The sequence below is a fragment of the Argopecten irradians genome, chromosome 16, assembly GCF_041381155.1.
Source record: "Argopecten irradians isolate NY chromosome 16, Ai_NY, whole genome shotgun sequence".
NCBI lineage: Eukaryota > Metazoa > Mollusca > Bivalvia > Pectinida > Pectinidae > Argopecten > Argopecten irradians.
The window spans coordinates 762,652-780,804 of NC_091149.1; the positions used below are offsets into that span (position 1 = coordinate 762,652).

The 18,153-nt window shown below is 35.5% G+C and overlaps 1 protein-coding gene and 1 long non-coding RNA gene across 2 annotated transcripts in view; one reads left to right on the forward strand and one right to left on the reverse strand.

Moving 5' to 3' along the window:
* LOC138310644 (cardioacceleratory peptide receptor-like) overlaps positions 1–18,153 on the forward strand; it is a 191,362-nt gene that overhangs the window by 15,858 nt on the left and 157,351 nt on the right. The gene's annotated exons all lie outside the window — the stretch shown is intronic.
* On the reverse strand, positions 14,231–17,433 carry LOC138311025 (uncharacterized). Its single transcript, XR_011206510.1, has 3 exons — positions 17,184–17,433; positions 15,199–15,374; positions 14,231–15,035 (listed from the first exon to the last, which is right to left on the reverse strand). It is a non-coding gene; the product is annotated as an uncharacterized lncRNA (long non-coding RNA).

An 18,153-nucleotide genomic window follows, 5' to 3' on the forward strand; every position in this document is an offset into this window, starting at 1 on the left:
AGTGTTTAGGTTAGGTGTAGTGATGTGTTATTCCTGAGTGTTTAGGTTAGGTGTAGTGATGTGTTATTCCTGAGTGTTTAGGTTAGGTGTAGTGATGTGTTATTCCTGAGTGTTTAGGTTAGGTGTAGTGATGTGTTATTCCTGAGTGTTTAGGTTAGGTGTAGTGATGTGTTATTCCTGAGTGTTTAGGTTAGGTGTAGTGATGTGTTATTCCTGAGTGTTTAGGTTAGGTGTAGTGATGTGTTATTCCTGGTGTTTAGGTTAGGTGTAGTGATGTGTTATTCCTGGTGTTTAGGTTAGGTGTAGTGATGTGTTTGTTTGTTAGTTAGTGATGTGTTATTCCTGAGTGTTTAGGTTAGGTGTAGTGATGTGTTATTCCTGAGTGTTTAGGTTAGGTGTAGTGATGTGTTATTCCTGAGTGTTTAGGTTAGGTGTAGTGATGTGTTATTCCTGGGTGTTTAGGTTAGGTGTAGTGATGTGTTATTCCTGAGTGTTTAGGTTAGGTTAGTGTGTGAGTGATGTGTTATTCCTGAATGTTTTAGGTTAGGTGTAGTGATGTGTTATTCCTGAATGTTTAGGTTAGGTGTAGTGATGTGTTATTCCTGGGTGTTTAGGTTAAGTGTAGTGATGTGTTATTCCTGAGTGTTTAGGTTAGGTGTAGTGATGTGTTATTCCTGGGTGTTTAGGTTAAGTGTAGTGATGTGTTATTCCTGAGTGTTTAGGTTAGGTGTAGTGATGTGTTTTTCCTGGGTGTTTAGGTTAGGTGTAGTGATGTGTTATTCCTGAATGTTTAGGTTAGGTGTAGTGATGTGTTATTCCTGGGTGTTTAGGTTAAGTGTAGTGATGTGTTATTCCTGAGTGTTTAGGTTAGGTGTAGTGATGTGTTATTCCTGGGTGTTTAGGTTAGGTGTAGTGATGTGTTATTCCTGAATGTTTAGGTTAGGTGTAGTGATGTGTTATTCCTGGGTGTTTAGGTTAAGTGTAGTGATGTGTTATTCCTGAGTGTTTAGGTTAGGTGTAGTGATGTGTTATTCCTGAATGTTTAGGTTAGGTGTAGTGATGTGTTATTCCTGAATGTTTAGGTTAGGTGTAGTGATGTGTTATTCCTGAGTGTTTAGGTTAGGTGTAGTGATGAGTTATCTCTCAGGGCATCAAACAATGCAACTGCTGATTGGTTTAAACCACACGTGGTATCAACTACGTACGCATTCTGATTGGCTGACGGGATGAACATTGTCCGAACTACTTATTTCTCAGTGCTACGTCATCATTTGTCAACGTCATCAACGTCGTGAATACTTGTGATCACCGCTTGACGTCCAGACTGTTGATGGAAAGCGTATGTAAAATGCGACGTTTTTATGTGCGGTGTAAAATCGGCATGGAATACTTATAAGCTGTGTAACCCTTTTTGAAGGATATTTATGAGGAGTTTGGTAGAATTAAGGAGTCTGAAACGGTCTTGAACTTGATTACTATCTTTTCATGATTATTTGGCGTGAAGCAGACGGCACCGTCCGACAATGAGTGTTATATTGTTGAAGCAACTATGAAATATTACACTCAATAGGACGTTAAATAAGTAATATTTCATCCTTAAGAGGTTCCTAATAAATAAATTGATATCAATGGATTCTTTATCAAATTATGATTTTTAAAAATATCAATTAGTGCTTTTTTGCTGATGAAAATAGCCTTACACCGTATTAGCATGTATTTCGGCAAATATTTCTATCTGCAGATAGCGAATATATAATTGTGGTAGAAACAGGTCATATGGTTCGTGGTCGTCGAATATGGAATTAATGCCACTTTCGTAAGTTATATTTTAAAAGCTACAACAGACACTCGCTATTTAAAGCTCGTGTCTTTGTAACTTTTGGAAAAAATTACTCACTCGCGTGGAATAAATTCGATATCCAACATCCACTAGTTGTGTAATCTCCATATCTGCTATGGTTTTTTACTCTAATCGCCTTTTGTGCGTCTTCGTCCGTCGTTTTTCTACAAAAATTGTGAATTATATGACCCTCGTTTCCCCCTGGGGAGGGGGTTAAGTTTATACTATAGTTTATATAAGGAAAACACATTTTTGAACATTATTTGGTCATTTGTAACAGGAAATTAGTCACATGTTGTCAATATGATATGGCCATTGAATCCTATTAACAAATTTTCCATGACTGACCCCAGGGACCTTAGCGGCGGGGCCAAAATGGGTTAAATAAGTTAAAACTTCAAAAATCGGAAATTCTAGATCAAATAGTCTTCATAGATGGAAAGGTCCTAATGTCCTTTACAAAAAATGTGAATTATATGACCCTGAACCCTATGGTTATATTACAATTAAAATATTCTGAAATAAAATTTCCACCAGTCTTCCACATATTGTTCCCGGGTTTGAGACCTAAATCGCACACCAGGCAGTAACCAGGTCCAGCATGTAGATACATATTCTGGTACAGTAACACACCACTAGGTGAATTTGTTCAAAGCATTATGAAACTGATCTAGTATCCAGCTAGTATCCCGTCACTTAAACTTGTGCCCATGCAACCTAAACTTATTCCACTCATTATTGGTTGCCCTGGTCATGTGACAAATTAACTTTAAACTAAATAAGGCGACTGCTAAGTGCTTTAAATTTCAAACATCATTAGTCTCTTTACAAAACACATAGGTAGATAAACTTATTTACAACATTCAACACAAATGCAACATAGAAGGAAGACAAATTATATAAATTTTTTGAACACAAAGTCTCTTCATATTTTTATATTTGTAGAGTTTATAAGCTGTGGAAATTTAGTAATATTTGGTCTCGTGTAGTAGTACTCACTGCAGCAAATGACCGTCAAAACTCTACTGATTATCTGATGCATATATTCCCCAAACTTTTACTATGCTCACAGCCCCACTGTCCTTCTCTTGTCCAGAACCTAATGGTAAATAAACATCCCCCAACTGGTTAATGACCCCTTTGGAGTCCTCTCTCTGCAATGACATCCCAAACCTACAGGCTTAGCCCTATCTTAACCCTCCTCTCCTATATATGTGACTGCCCTGATTACAAAATAAAATCACTGGACAACATACATTGTATCAAATAATCACAAATGCAGAATATAAGTTATAGCAGATACAAGAAAGTAGGATATCGTATTGTGTACAGACAAAAATTAAACAAAATCCTTTACATTTACTTCGTCTTACGCCTGATGCACCTGAAAAAGAAATCAGTTGTTCTTTGTAACTGTCGGCTGCTTTAGCTGCTTTTTTGCTGAAATAGCAAATTTCCCTGCACAATACTATCCTCACAATGGTCGAACGGCTACTGTAATGTGAGGGACAATGGAATTTGATCTGTGTTTGTCAGGTTCATTATTTTTATTTCTTACATATAATTGGATTCCTTTGACTTTTTCGACAGCTTCAATTGCCATTATTCCAACAAAACACAACTCAAACCTATGAGTAGTTAGAGACAAACATCAACTTTAAAGCAATAAATATATGATCCGTCTTATTCAGTATTGGCCTTGGGGTTATCAGCACAGAATCTGGTGTAACAGCTATGAAATGCCACGACTGTGTCATTGAAATACCAAAGTATTGGATACCAACACCTTTATCCTGATTACCAACAGAAATATCACCGAACGCATAACTTAATGATAAAGCCAAACGTGGGCATGGTTATCCGGAATTATACCATACAAACATGATAATATTGACATTATTTTTAGAAACAATTAAAAATACAAGATGTCCACAGAAGCCTCGATATTTACATTGTATACTTACCTACAATAAAGAATGGATACACTGCATACGAACTATTTTCTTGTTACATTGAATTACATTTTTGCAGTTTTTAATAGAATTTCAATATTATCTATTTTATTTTTAATCACTTATACAGTTTTGTTTTTCAACCAATTTCATGTTTTACGCATGAAATATAATACAATGTACAGGGATATCCTGTAACACACGGAATTATACAGCTATTGTGTATCTGTAACAAAGATATAGAATAGCCTTGTTTATAATAACATCATATAAAATAAAACAATATTCAGGAAAATCTACGGACACTTTCACAGATGTTGTTGCTCACCGGGGAATGTTTATGTAAATTGACATGTTTCACATCCAAATTTTAACATTTCTATATCATTGCACAGAAACGCTTTGTGATATTAATTTCAAGAATTCATTTTCAATCAATAAATATTCCGAAATGCATAAAAAATTTGTACGCACTATATGTATAAGATTAACAGTCGATAGGGAAACACCAACAATCATTTGGGAGTCATGAGGTTTGGCATATTTATGACTTTCCAATAAAAAATAAACGACAAGTAAAACACAGCTTTTAAAACAAAGCCAATGTGTTCTCCCCTCTTTGTCTTCAAAGGTTCTCCCCGAGCACTGTAACCCCCGTGGAACAGACAACATGACCGGCGTTGAAAAGCATCGCTGATTCGCATCAATAAATCAAACACAATATTTCTTTATTTCACCGTTAACATTGCTGTGTTCATCTACAAGTATTGATCAGCGTGATGACGAGATGAGGTTAGATACGAAAGGACGCAAATTACACGCTGTACGTGGTCTGAAACCAATAGATAATCCCATAGGGGTCGACAAATTTATTTAGGGGAGTAATAATTCATTGAATGATGAAAACTTCCTCCGTCAAAAATGTATATATTTTCATATAGATGTGCCTGGCGGAATTTTACAGAGCCCTACAGTTGTGTACAAAAGGTCATAAACAGAGTGCTTCGGCTCCGATATTTTCACATAGGTCCATTTAATTTCGGGAAAGACGACTGACATCTCAATCCGAAGCCTTGGTACAGAAGGCCAGACAAACCTAAAACTGTCAAAAGTAAAGCATAGTCGGACAACACGCAGAATAAAATATTTAAAAATTTCCCCAACGTACACCTTGCCATATATCAGGATACAGATCAGTACTTCACGTCATATAGGGCATAGTGCCACGGATTTTTTCCTGACGCAACTATATAATTATTTTAATATTTGTATCTTGAAGTAAAATAAGAACCTCAAACTTTTCAGTGATGGTAAAAGCGTAAAGTGTGAAGAAAAAAATAATTCGTCAACTCCTGTTTTTGATAGCGAAAAAATACTTTTCGTCGGCGGTGAAACATCTTAAAGTTGTTATATACCTGTTTAAGCTTCCTTCTTAATCAAACAATATTAACGGCATCTATCACTGTCGAGCTATTGCATAACCTTCTGACGATATGGGCAGAACGCCTCAATCTCCAAAACGGAAGCTTCTATTAACATACCAAACTGAACAACACACAAATTAATTCTGACCTGTTTTAACCGCTATCTTACTCCGATAACATCATTATTCTGATCGCGAAATGTATATTCCACGGAATAGATAAGCATAATTAGGACAAATGTACACACATGTGGATGGATCTTATTCGTTAAGGTTTGGTTGGTTTCTCACCAGGTAGAGATATCTTATTCGTCAAAGTTTGGTTGGCTTCTCACAAGGTAGAGAAATCTTATTTATTTATTTATTAAAGTTTGGTTGGTTTCTCACAAGGTTGAGAAATATTATTCGTCAAAGTTTGGTTGGCTTCTCACAAGGTAGAGAAATCTTATTCATTAAAGTTTGGTTGGTTTCTCACAAGGTAGAGAAATCTTATTCGTCAAAGTTTGGTTGGCTTCTCACAAGGTAGAGAGATCTTATAAGTTACCGTTTGGTTGGTTTCTCACAAGGTAAAGAGATCTCATTCGTTAAAGTTTGGTTGGTTTCTCACAAGGTAGAGAAATCTTATTCGTCAAAGTTTGGTTGGCTTCTTACAAGGTAGAGAAATCTTATTCGTCAAAGTTTGGTCGTGTTCTCACAAGGATCAGAGATCTTATTCGTTAAAGTTTGGTTGGTTTCTCACAAGGTGAAGAGATCTTATTCGTCAAAGTTTGATCGTCTTCTCACAAGGTGGGGAGATTTTATTCGTTAAAGTTTGGCATGCATCTTAAAAGGTGAAGAGACCTTATTCGCAAAAGTTTGGTTGGCTTTTCACAACGTGTAGATATCTTATTCGTTAAAGTTTGGATGGTTTCTCACAAGGTAGAGAGATCTTATTCGTCAAAGTTTGGTTGGCTTCTCACAAGGTGGAGATATCTTATTCTTTAATGTTTAGTTGGTTTCTCACAAGGTAGAGAGATCTTATTCGTTAAAGTTTGGTTGGCTTCTCACAAGGTGGAAATATCTTATTCATTAAAGTTTGGTTGGTTTCTCATTAGGTGGAGATATCTTATTCGTTAAAGTTTGGTTGGTTTCTCACAAGGTGGAGACATCTTATTCGTTAAAGTTTGGTTGGTTTCTCACAAGGTAGAGATACTTATTTATTGTTAAAGTTTGGTTGGTTTCTCACAAGGTAGAGAGATCTTATTCGTTAAATTTTGTTTGGCTTCTCACAAGGAGAGATCTTTTTCGTTAAGTTGGTTGGTTTTCACAGGTGGAGAAATCGTATTCGCTAAAGTTTAGTTGGTTTCTCACAAGGTAGAGAAATTCATTCAAGTTTGTCGTTCTTACAGAGTCTTAATTGGTGTTTACAAGGTAGGAGAGTTTCTTATTCGTTAAAGTTTGGTTGGTCTTCTCACAGGTAGAGAATTATTATATATTCGTTAAAGTTTGGTTGGTTTTCTCACAAGGTAGAGAGATTTTATTCGTTAAAGTTTGGTTGGCTTCTCACAAGGTAGAGAGATATTTTATTCGTTAAAGTTTGGTTGGCTTCTCACAAGGTAGAGAGATATCTTATTCGTTAAAGTTTGGTTGGTTTCTCACAAGGTAGACTTATATCTTGTTCGTCAAAGTTTGGTTGGCTTCTAACAAGGTAGAGAAATCTTATTAGTTAACGTTTGGTTGGTTTCTCACAAGGTGGAGAGATATCTTATTCGTTAACGTTTGGTTGGTTTCTCACAAGGTGAAGAGATATTCGTCAAAGTTTGGTTGGCTTTTCACAAGGTAGAGAGATTGTATTCATTAAAGTTTGGCATGCATCTTAAAAGGTGAAGAGACCTTATTCGCAAAAGTTTGGTTGGCTTTTCACAACGTGTAGATATCTTATTCGTTAAAGTTTGGATGGTTTCTCACAAGGTAGAGAGATCTTATTCGTTAAAATTTGGTTGGCTTCTCACAAGGTGAAGAGATCTTATTCATTAACGTTTGGTTGGCTTCTCACAAGAGGAGAGATGTTATTAGATAAGTTTGGTTGGCTTCTCACGAGGTGGAGCGATCTTATTCGTCAAAGTTTGGTTGGCTTCTCACAAGGTGGAGATATCTTATTCTTTAATGTTTAGTTGGTTTCTCACAAGGTAGAGAGATCTTATTCGTTAAAGTTTGGTTGGCTTCTCACAAGGTGGAAATATCTTATTCATTAAAGTTTGGTTGGTTTCTCATAAGGTGGAGATATCTTATTCGTTAAAGTTTGGTTGGTTTCTCACAAGGTGGAGACATCTTATTCGTTAAAGTTTGGTTGGCTTCTCACAAGGTAGAGATATCTTATTTATTTGTTAAAGTTTGGTTGGTTTCTCACAAGGTAGAGAGATCTTATTCGTTAAATTTTGTTTGGCTTCCTCACAAGGTAGAGAGATCTTTTTCGTTAAAGTTTGGTTGGTTTCTCACAAGGTGGAGAAATCGTATTCGCTAAAGTTTAGTTGGTTTCTCACAAGGTAGAGAAATCTCATTCGTCAAAGTTTGGTCGGCTTCTTACAAGGTGAAGAAATCTTATTCGTTAAAAATTGGTTGGTTTCTCACAAGGTGGAGAGATCTTATTCGTTAAAGTTTGGTTGTCTTATCACAGGGTAGAGATATCTTATATATTCGTTAAAGTTTGGTTGGTTTCTCACAAGGTAGAGAGATTTTATTCGTTAAAGTTTGGTTGGCTTCTCACAAGGTATAGAGATTTTATTCGTTAAAGTTTGGTTGGCTTCTCACAAGGTAGAGATATCTTATTCGTTAAAGTTTGGTTGGTTTCTCACAAGGTAGAGATATCTTGTTCGTCAAAGTTTGGTTGGCTTCTAACAAGGTAGAGAAATCTTATTAGTTAACGTTTGGTTGGTTTCTCACAAGGTGGAGAGATATCTTATTCGTTAACGTTTTGTTGGTTTCTCGCAAGGTGGAAAGATCTTATTCGTTCAAATTTGGTTGGCTTCTCCTAAGGTAGAGAAATCTTATTTGTTAACGTTTGGTTGGTTTCTCAAAAGTTGGAGAGATCTTATTCGTTAAAGTTTGGTTGGTTTCTCACAAGGTGGAGAGATATCTGATTCGTTAACGTTTGGTTGGTTTCTCACAAGTGGAGAGATATCTTATTCTTTAAAGTTTGTTTGACTTCTCACAAGAAAGAGAGATCTTATTCGTTAACGTTTGGTTGGTTTCTCACAAGGTAGAGAAATCTAATTCGTTAAAGTTTGATTGGCTTCTCACAAGGTAGAGAGATCTTATTCTTTAAAGTTTGGTTGGCTTCTCACGAAGTGGAGAGATCTTATTCGTTAACGTTTGGTTGGTTTCTCACAAGGTGGAGAGACCTTATTCGTTAACGTTTGGTTTGTTTCTCAAAAGATAGAGAGATCTTCTTCGTTAACGTTTGGTTGGTTTCTTACAAGGTAGAGAGATCTAATTAGTTAAAATTTGGTTGGTTTTTCACAAGGTGGAGAGATCTTATTCTTCAAATTTGGTTAGCTTCTTATCAGGTTAAGAGATCTTATTCGTCAAAGTTTGGTTGGCTGCTCACAAGGTAGAGATATCTTATTCGTTAAAGTTTGCTCGGCTTCTCACAAGGTGAAGAGATCTTATTCATTAAAGTTTGGTTGGCTTCTCACAAGGTAGGGCTATCTTATTCGTTAAAGTTTGGTCGGTATCTCATATGACGAAGAGATCTTATTCGACAGAGTTAGTCCTGATTTTCACAACGTGTATTGATCTTATTTGATAAAGTTTGGATGGTTTCTCACAAGGTAGAGAGATCTTATTCCTTAATGTTTGGTTTTCTTCTCACAAAAGGGAGAGATGTTATTCGTTAAAGTTTGGTTGGCTTCTCACAAGGTGGAGAGATCTTATTCGTTAAAGTTTGGTTGGTTTCTCACAAGGTGGAGATATCTTATTCGCTAAAGTTTGGTTGGTTTCTCACCAGATAGAGAAATCTCATTTGTTAAAGTTTGGTCGGCCTCTCACAAGGGGAATATAACTTATTCGTAAATTTTAGTTGGTTTCTCACAAGGTGGAGACATCTTATTCGTTAAAGTTTGGTCGGCTTCTCACAAGGTAGAGATATCTTATTTATTCGTAAAGTTTGGCTGGTTTCTCATAAAGTAAAAATATCTTATTCGTTAATGTTTAGTTGGTTTCTCACAAGGTAGAGAGATCTTATTCGTTAAAGTTTGGTTGGCTTCTCACAAGGTGAAGGGATTTTATTCGTTAAAGTTTGGTCGGTCGGCTTCTCACAAGGTGAAGAGATCTTATTCGTTAAAGTTTGGTTGGTTTCTCACAAGGTGGAGATATCTTATTCGTTAAAGTTTGGTTGGTTTCTCACAAGGTAGAGATATCTTGTTCGTCAAAGTTTGGTTGGCTTCTAACAAGGTAGAGAAATCTTATTAGTTAACGTTTGGTTGGTTTCTCACAAGGTGGAGAGATATCTTATTCGTTAACGTTTGGTTGGTTTCTCACAAGGTGAAGAGATATTCGTCAAAGTTTGGTTGGCTTTTCACAAGGTAGAGAGATTGTATTCATTAAAGTTTGGCATGCATCTCACAAGGTGAAGAGACCTTATTCGCAAAAGTTTGGTTGGCTTTTCACAACGTGTAGATATCCTATTAGTTAAAGTTTGGATGGTTTCTCACAAGGTAGAGAGATCTTATTCGTTAAAATTTGGTTGGCTTCTCACAAGGTGAAGAGATCTTATTCATTAACGTTTGGTTGGCTTCTCACAAGAGGAGAGATGTTATTAGATAAGTTTGGTTGGCTTCTCACGAGGTGGAGCGATCTTATTCTTCAAAGTTTGGTTGGCTTCTCACATGGTGGAGATGTCTTATTCTTTAATGTTTAGTTGGTTTCTCACAAGGTAGAGAGATCTTATTCGTTAAAGTTTGGTTGGCTTCTCACAAGGTGGAAATATCTTATTCATTAAAGTTTGGTTGGTTTCTCATAAGGTGGAGATATCTTATTCGTTAAAGTTTGGTTGGTTTCTCACAAGGTGGAGATATCTTATTCGTTAAAGTTTGGTTGGCTTCTCACAAGGTAGAGATATCTTATTTATTCGTTAAAGTTTGGTTGGTTTCTCACAAGGTGAAGAGATCTTATTCGTTAAATTTTGTTTGGCTTCTCAAAAGGTACATATATCTTATTCGTTAAAGTTTGGTTGGTTTCTCACAAGGTGGAGAAATCGTATTCGCTAAAGTTTAGTTGGTTTCTCACAAGGTAGAGAAATCTCATTCGTTAAAGTTTGGTCGGCTTCTTACAAGGTGAAGATATCTTATTCGTTAAAGTTTGGTTGGTTTCTCACAAGGTGGAGAGATCTTATTCGTTAAAGTTTGGTTGTCTTATCACAGGGTAGAGATATCTTATATATTCGTTAAAGTTTGGTTGGTTTCTCACAAGGTAGAGAGATTTTATTCGTTAAAGTTTGGTTGGCTTCTCACAAGGTATAGAGATTTTATTCGTTAAAGTTTGGTTGGCTTCTCACAAGGTAGAGATATCTTATTCGTTAAAGTTTGGTTGGTTTCTCACAAGGTAGAGATATCTTGTTCGTCAAAGTTTGGTTGGCTTCTAACAAGGTAGAGAAATCTTATTAGTTAACGTTTGGTTGGTTTCTCACAAGGTGGAGAGATATCTTATTCGTTAACGTTTTGTTGGTTTCTCGCAAGGTGGAAAGATCTTATTCGTTCAAATTTGGTTGGCTTCTCCTAAGGTAGAGAAATCTTATTTGTTAACGTTTGGTTGGTTTCTCAAAAGTTGGAGAGATCTTATTCGTTAAAGTTTGGTTGGTTTCTCACAAGGTGGAGAGATATCTGATTCGTTAACGTTTGGTTGGTTTCTCACAAGGTGGAGAGATATCTTATTCTTTAAAGTTTGTTTGACTTCTCACAAGAAAGAGAGATCTTATTCGTTAATGTTTGGTTGGTTTCTCACAAGGTAGAGAAATCTAATTCGTTAAAGTTTGATTGGCTTCTCACAAGGTAGAGAGATCTTATTCTTTAAAGTTTGGTTGGCTTCTCACGAAGTGGAGAGATCTTATTCGTTAACGTTTGGTTGGTTTCTCACAAGGTGGAGAGACCTTATTCGTTAACGTTTGGTTTGTTTCTCAAAAGATAGAGAGATCTTCTTCGTTAACGTTTGGTTGGTTTCTTACAAGGTAGAGAGATCTAATTAGTTAAAATTTGGTTGGTTTTTCACAAGGTGGAGAGATCTTATTCTTCAAATTTGGTTAGCTTCTTATCAGGTTAAGAGATCTTATTCGTCAAAGTTTGGTTGGCTGCTCACAAGGTAGAGATATCTTATTCGTTAAAGTTTGCTCGGCTTCTCACAAGGTGAAGAGATCTTATTCATTAAAGTTTGGTTGGCTTCTCACAAGGTAGGGCTATCTTATTCGTTAAAGTTTGGTCGGTATCTCATATGACGAAGAGATCTTATTCGACAGAGTTAGTCCTGATTTTCACAACGTGTATTGATCTTATTTGATAAAGTTTGGATGGTTTCTCACAAGGTAGAGAGATCTTATTCCTTAATGTTTGGTTTTCTTCTCACAAAAGGGAGAGATGTTATTCGTTAAAGTTTGGTTGGCTTCTCACAAGTTGGAGAGATCTTATTCGTTAAAGTTTGGTTGTTTTCTCACAAGGTGGAGATATCTTATTCGCTAAAGTTTGGTTGGTTTCTCACCAGATAGAGAAATCTCATTTGTTAAAGTTTGGTCGGCCTCTCACAAGGGGAATATAACTTATTCGTAAATTTTAGTTGGTTTCTCACAAGGTGGAGACATCTTATTCGTTAAAGTTTGGTCGGCTTCTCACAAGGTAGAGATATCTTATTTATTCGTTAAAGTTTGGCTGGTTTCTCATAAAGTAAAAATATCTTATTCGTTAATGTTTAGTTGGTTTCTCACAAGGTAGAGAGATCTTATTCGTTAAAGTTTGGTTGGCTTCTCACAAGGTGAAGGGATTTTATTCGTTAAAGTTTGGTCGGTCGGCTTCTCACAAGGTGAAGAGATCTTATTCGTTAAAGTTTGGTTGGTTTCTCACAAGGTGGAGATATCTTATTCGTTAACGTTTGGTTGGTTTCTCAAAACGTAGAGATATATCTTATTCGTTAAAGTTTGGTTGGTTTCTCACAAGGTGGAGATATCTTATTCGTTAAAGTTTGGTCGGCTTCTCACAAGGTAGAGATATCTTATTAGTTAAAGTTTGGTTGGTTTCTCACAAGGTAGATAAATCTTATTCGTCAAAGTTTGGTTTGCTTCTCACAATTATGTGAAAATCCCAGGGAAAACTCAAGATAAAGAAACACTGATAGAGGACTGACGCTTATTGTTTTCTGCAACACGTAGAAAACATTCTACAGACTTCGAATCGTCGTCGCACAGATGTTTGTAAGCCAATCAATTCCGCTACATTTGCATTTTAGGTTAACATTATAATTTGGATCGTGTAGTAAAGCTTTAAAGGCCGTTATCAAACCTAACACGAATTCAATACGATATATCTATATTACCCTAGCAACTAGAAAATCGTTTTACACTTGCGTCAACTCAGTGGTTCCCGTGCACAAATACACACGCCGGAACACTGACATGCTCATCATTAAAACATCTTTACAAAAATGCAATTTAAACACTGATCAACAAAATAAACGTGAAACAAACAAGTAATGATTGTAATGGAGGACAATTACAGATGTCCCCAAAACGAACTGTGCAGTAGGAAATGATCACAAAGATCAGGTTGTGTGATATTTTAACAAATTTTTTATGTTATGGAGATATAACACAAAAATCTGAGTTTACTCTAAATAAACGGCGACGCCATTTTTTCCTTTATGGGTTGATAAAGTAAATGTTTAAGCCAATGAAAATGCTCGTAGCAAGCAAAATTGAATTATATAGATACAACGTCAAATTTGTAATGACATATAAAGTAAGTATTGAGGATCCTTTATTAAATTTATAGCAATGCGTAACTAAATTGATGCAAACTTAGCGGAAATTAATTTGGTAGTCATCATGAAATGTGTTGCATTCTGATGCCTCCATTAGGTAACCATGACAGCACAGCTTTTCAAAACTGATTCCATGTTGATAAGCATACCTTGAAACCCCCATGTACCAATTTTCAGCTTATTCTTACAACATCTAAATTTCGACCAATCAGAGTTTATTTCGTTACCATGGCAACTTAACTTTTCGAAAACGCTGCCAAGTTATTCGGCATACCCTTTAACTCCCATGTACTAATTTTCTGCTGAATCGGACAAAATGTAAATTTCAACCAATCAGAGGTCTTCATTAGGTAACAATGACAACACAGCTTTTCAAACATGTTGCCATGTCGATAAGCACACCTCACAATCCCCGTGTACCAACTTTAAGCTGATTCTGACAATATCTTAATTTCTGACCAATCAGAGCCCTTTATTTCGTTACCATGGCAACTGAGCTTTTCGAAAACGCTGTCATGTTATTCGGTGTCCCAAATAAAAAAACCAAAATCTCAAAACCGGAAATGGGCTCTGGCGGCACTATAACTAAGGGAAATATTAGACTATGTAAACCACTAAGATCCTATACCCTTGAACCGGAATCCTATCCCAGTGGCCCGGACACTATAACTAAGGGAAATATAAGACTTTATTATCTCCCCTTAGATCCTATACCCTTGAGCTGGAATCCTATCCCAGTGGCCCGGACACTATAACTAAGGGAAATATAAGACTTTATTATCTCCCCTTAGATCCTATACCCTTGAGCCGGAATCCTATCCCAGTGGCCCGGACACTATAACTAAGGGAAATATAAGACTTTATTATCTCCCCTTAGATCCTATACCCTTGAACCGGAATCCTATCCCAGTGGCCCGGACACTATAACTAAGGGAAATATAACACTTTATTATCTCCCCTTAGATCCTATACCCTTGAGCTAGAACCCTTTTCCTGTGGCCTGAACACCACATGATTAAGAGGGATATAAGTCTTACATGTAAATATATCTCCACTAAGATCCTATATATATATTGTCAACATTATCAAAGATAATAATATTTTACAACACAGGAAATTACTAAAATTTAGAACAATAACTCAAATATGTCAAATGCATGCATGCATTTTGCATGCAAATAAAAGAAGTAAAGACAGCATTGGCTAAAGTAACATCACATGAGCTTTGACCCGTTTGTCCGAGATGTGTACCGTATTCAATCCAATGGGTCGAATACGGTATGTAATTATATTGTATTTTACAGTTGACGGCTTTATCTCTTATGATACATATATGTCTTATTATATATTGGGTCTTCTTGATGCTATACATGTTTGTCGTATGTGCATCTTCTTATCAATATCTAGGAAACAGGCATTAGACAGAGCTAAAAGTCTTGACAACAGTCTCCAACGGGACCCAGTTAAAAAGGGTCACTTCAATGAATATGTTTGATATCGGTGGCGCTGAATTAAGTTAACAGGCCTCACCTTTACTCAAAACGCAAGTTGTGTTAAATTGTCTTAAAATAAATATTAACAGTTGAGCCATATTTTGCCAATACTTTGTTGTGTCATTTTCTCAAATTAACAGAGAGCTTGATGTCCTTTAAAGAGGTGTTAGGATTGAACGTCATGCAGAAGTGAAAAAAGTGACATTAATTAAAATTATTACCTTGAAATCTGGAAATCTTATTATATGCCTAATCCTGACTTTTGCAGGGCAGTTCTTCTTTTTGGTAGGCTGTATTAAATTTCTCTTCCTATTGAAGTTGTGATCATTCTGTAATAGAATTTATTATGACATATTAGGTTCTCTCTAAAAACTCTAAATATGTAAAAATTCATAAGATAAATTAAATTCTTGAATTTAATCACATTACAGTGAGTATGCTGTAAATTATCATCCATATTTAACAAACTCTTTAGTAAATCTACAAACTTACTTTTCCTTCCTTTTGAATTGCTTTCTTTCTCTTTTCTTTTCTTCCCTTTTCCCTGTCCTTTCCCTGATGACATTCCAGCACTTTCCTCCCAACAATAATGAAGGGAATGCCATTGTTTTCCACATGAGGAACAATATCCTTTTGGGAGTCCTCTAATCTGATTCGTGAACTAGGATCTATGAACAATGGTAAATAATTTAAAGTATATGTATTAGTTTGCATGTTTTACAAGACATTAATGAAAAATAAAGCATGTATTAATTTTGCTTATTTGATTTTGATATCTTGTTTTATGTCCATTATAAAAGCTTGGGTCATTTAAAGTTTAAGAGATATATAGAAAAGCAAGAATACCCAGAAAAAAACCATTATTCTATAGTCACATTTGATAACTGAGCTACAAAGGATTTGAACATGAGGTTGTATCACTCGCTTATTTGGCCACTGCAGTACCATTTCTTCTAAAAACATGAGGCCCATGGGCCTTAGCGTTCACCTGACTTCGGATTCAGAATGAAACAAAGACATATAAACACTATATATATATTGGCCGATCAGACCCTTGGAATCAGTCAGTGATTTTATAAATTTGACTTTTTAATCTATGAAGAGATTATATGAAGAGTAATTTGTTCCATCAAATCTATGAATTCAAAAGAAGATTATTTTGAAATTTTAGTCATTTTGACCCGTTTGCGTTTCTGGAATTTCGGAAAAAGATTTTTTAAGTTTTAGCCTATTTGACCCCTTCTTATGAAATCCTAATATTATATTTGATGAAATAAACAACTTCATTTCTACCTAAGTAATACCACAGAAGGTGATGTGTAAAGTGTGAACAATAAAGTGTAGTACATACATGTACATGTGTGTTATATAATATGATGTCAGAGTCAATGGCACATCTGGTATCAATGTAAAGCATAGATTCAAATTACCTAGATAACATCAGCCAGCCCACATGGATAAATCAATGTATATATGTCAAAAAGACTCATACTGTGCAACCCTATGATGTTCCTGTCTAAGTATTGAAAATGACTTTGGCATTAAATGCCTCCTGTGTAGACCCTAAAATTACTTGGAATTACTTGGAAGTCTGATTAATTACAATAAACAAAGAACAATTACATTTACAATTTTAAGTACGCAACCCTCACATAAATGACATGAAAAGCTACATGATTACATTGAGTTATTACATTGAACATATTGCTTACTGTATTTTTCTATATTTTGAGTAAGTTACAGTGCAACATTCAAAATTTTTGGGCAAGTTTTCATCAATTGATCTTACAAATGTACAGTATACATTTTTTAAATGATATTCATGCATGTTATAGTAAAGATTCAGAATCTAAATCTTTTAATGCTATTATATATACTGTACTGAAATTGAGTATCACAGGAGTTAGACGTTCCGTCAATACATATATAAAAAATACCCCTATATATATATTTCTAAACCAAAAAAAAGTACGTTTCCATGTAACGCAGTATATTATTGACAGAACGTCAAAGTGGTCAAACTCCTGTGATAGTATACATACATGTACAAAAATGGGCGATTTTGACATCAAATTTGCTGTTTTGTTTCTCCGTAATATCAAAAATATTCATACATTTCAGTTAGAAGCCCGAATACTATTTTTAGATGCAATCAGCTCTTTAACTCGTTTTGTATGCTAACGTTAATATGTAGGAAGTCTACACAGTACACAGTACTGTTTTTTTTAGTAACGTAGCCTAACAGAGAATGTGAATACAGAACTGATCATATCATAATTCATAACTGATAAAAAATTAATTAGAATATAAAGTTATGATAGCATTATATATCTTCAGACTGTCTGAAGTTATATAATGCGATCATAGACTTATCACCTGTTACATCTCCTAAAGTACAGTACCCGGCGTTAAGCTAACTGTTAACGCTACCGTACGGTACGTTTATTCAAATGCGGAATTTCTTTTAAACAACTTACCTATTGCTGACTTGTCTTCGTTTCCAAAGCCCTTTTCTCTTTTTAATGTCACAAACCTGCAGTTTTGCTTAGTCTCGATTTCTTTTATTGCATTATTCACCTCAATCAGCGAGTTGAACATGCTGGCGCGTCCGTCTGCTACGGAGCCGTATCGACATTTGACCGACTCGAAATTTAGCGCGGTATACCTTCACACGCAGAAGAGTTCCAGTTTCCCGGCAATCTGGCTCAACGGTATAGGATCTAGCCCCCACCATGTATGTGAGGTTTCGTGATAATCGGCCCAGTAGATTCTGAGAAAAGCTGCGGAAACCTGCGCGGCGGAAGAAAGTGGAAATAATAAGAATAAAAATAATAATTAACTAACTTTAACTTACATAATATATAATAATAATAATAAAAATACTGTTAGAGGTATCTTCATAATTCCAGCTGTTCCGAAATCAGAATGATTTTTTAGTGTTTCAGCAAAATTAATGTATTTTATTTTTTTTACTTTTTGAGAAAATCAACTTTTTATTTCCCTTTTCCCCCGATGCAAATACGGTGTAGATTCCGGTTGAAAATAAGCGTTCTGACGCCCTTCGAATTTGCGAATTCAAACTCAACAAAAGTAGCGGAACAATATCAATAGACAAGATATTTTCAGCACTAATATCGATATTAATCAGACATAGAACCCAATACCAGGTAATAAGAATTTCCTGCAACAGTTGCGATAGGAAAATATTGCGATGCGAGTAACACGAGTGTGTGCTTCGTCTCGGCGAAATCTAACTCATCGTATACCAGGTATATCAAAGAACAACAAAAAACTTTGTGATTTGTGATCAATAAGTTATTATCATTTTTTCACTTTTCTTCATGTTGAAACAACAGCTACATGCACATTGCATTTACAAAAGTTTTTTCCTATAAGGAAATACTAAATCATACATCATCAAATATTTGCTATTAAAGAGAGGTACAG